Source organism: Pinus tabuliformis, chromosome 9 (assembly GCF_031772625.1).
Source record: "Pinus tabuliformis cultivar Carrire ecotype Pingquan chromosome 9, CPIR1, whole genome shotgun sequence".
Lineage (NCBI taxonomy): Eukaryota > Viridiplantae > Streptophyta > Pinopsida > Pinales > Pinaceae > Pinus > Pinus tabuliformis.
The window spans coordinates 323,803,777-323,806,264 of record NC_142307.1 but is presented as its reverse complement, the minus strand read 5'-3'; positions in this window follow the sequence as shown (position 1 = coordinate 323,806,264).

The window sequence follows — 2,488 nt, the reverse complement described above, 5'->3', positions numbered from 1 at the left end:
TATGCATATACCTCCTTAAAATCCCGAGAAAAAAATTTGGTCACCTTTGTCTCGTGCCCATCAAAATTTTCAAACAACTTGAGCCAACACACCTGTTGCAATTGTTCTTTAACTGATGGATGCTTGAAGAAACTTGACTCCATTGGGCTATGATCGAATGATAACACCCATGGTGGGAAGAATTCTTTGTCACGGGTTGTCTCTTTTGGACAAAGGTGATGGAAGCGAGTAAGAGGAATAGTTAGAAGGGTTGGATGATGAGGGGTATGGAATGAAGGTGGAGTGATGATGATATAAGGTGTTCACAGGGTATTCAATTCATAATACGATTAGATTACCTCACATGATTTCCATGATTTTAAGATCTGATTTCATAGGATCGCTAAAATTTATGGGATTCTGTAGAGATTTGATGTGATGGGTTGGGGTATTATGATAAGATAAGGTTATTGTGGTTATGATGTAGAGGTAGAATGTGAGCTCGTGCTAGGAGTACTTTTAATTGCTCAAGACTTGTATTATAATCATGCAATGAGTTTAAAATCTAATGTTCCTTAAATGAATATAATTTAATTCCCTAGTTACCTTAGCATTTTTATAATGCCCTTTACTGCAAGTTCCTCATGCTTTTATGAATGTAGACTGATATGGATGTAGAATTTGAAAATAACCACAGAATTAGAGATTGGATATGGAATGTCACTGATTCGATATCTATTCATTTTTTTTGGGATTTGTCATTGATCACAAGAGAATCTTTATTGTTGTTACTTATTAGTGAAACTTGAAGAAAGTTGTCTTTAGAAGTGCTACTTCTCAATCTGTAAAAATTATTAGAAAAAGAGGGATAAAAAGAAATGGTAAAAAGATATGGGAATTATGAAAATCTAAACAACCAAGAGCTTTTGGCTTTTAGTGAAGATTTTATGTATAAGTATGAAAACAATGTTGGTTTTCATGCTTATACATTTTTTTTGTTTTCTGTTTTAATATTTTAATGATGATGACAAAATTACAATGGAGATGGAGAATACAGAGAAAGATCTCCTTTATTAGCCAACTTGAATTCATAATTATCTTGCAAATACTTGAAAAACTCTTCTCTTGTTAATGGTTTATGATATGACCCTAATATATGACCATTAAAAAGGAAAGTAATGTGTTCATCATTAATAGTTTTAATTTTAACTACTTCATTATCAAATACAATATTTATCTCATAGTGATGAAGCCAATGAGTTTGAAATTTCCCTAGTAATATTTAAATTTGGAACAAAAAATAAAAGCCGAGTCACCTAGCTTGAACTTTTTATCGTTGATAAATTTTTCGTGCCATCTTGATCTTTACTGTGGAACTATGTTGGTTCTTTGGATAGCATCTCGTCGAATCTCATCCAGCTCATTCAATTCTGCTAGTATTTGTTTCTAAGCTTCATATAGATTATGGCCAAATCTGGTTGTTATTCTGAACGTCTCCACTTGGATATCAATTGGAAGAAAAACGTGCTTCCCATAGACAATATCATAAGGAGTATGTCCAATTTTATTTCTCCATGCAGTTCTATATGCGCATAATTCCTCTAGAATATTTTCTGCCCAATCTCTTCTAGGCATATGCACAGTCTTGGTTAGAATTGCTTCAAGCACCTTATTGGTGGATTCTACTTGTCCATTGGCTTGTGGATGATATGGAGTATACTTTCTATGCTTCATATTATACTGCTCCATTATCGTTTGCACCAACTTGGATGTGATTTGAGTACCTTGATCTGTTACAATTTCTCTTGGAACACCAAAATGAGTAAAAATATCCTCAAAAATAAATGTAACTACAACATTTGCATTTGCAAATGGAAGTTCTTTAGCTTATATCCATTTCATAATATAATTTGTACAAACAAATATATACCTTTGCTATTTAGGTGGAGGATTAGTTGGTCCAAAAATATCTAGAGCCCATGTTTTAAAAGGCTCTATATGTACCCATGGTCATTGAGGCATTTCATCTGATGGAATATTCTTTCCCGTTAGTTGACAACTATCACATATTTTGAAATATTCCTTGGCATACTTGAAAAGATAAGGCCAATGATATCCCAAAGGGAGGTTCTTGTAATCATTTCTTCTATCAAAAAAATATTCGCGACATGGATCATAACAAAATTTCAAAATTTCGTGTACTTCATCTTCTCAAATAATAAAATCAGACTCATTTATGTATAGTTCCCTCTCTATCCGAGAATAAGGTGCACTAGATTTGATAAATTTCTTCTTTTCTCTAGCTAATAGTTGTGGGGGAAACTTTCTTGTAGCCAAATAATTAGAAAAATATAGAACCAAGGATAGAATAATCATTATTATTGTGCATTCTAGAAAAAAATCAACAATTATATTTTCTTTCATTGGTCTGTAAAGGATAGTATTGTTGAATTCCTACAATAATAAAAACCACTTGTAATTCTACCATTAGAACTTGGTTTATTCATTA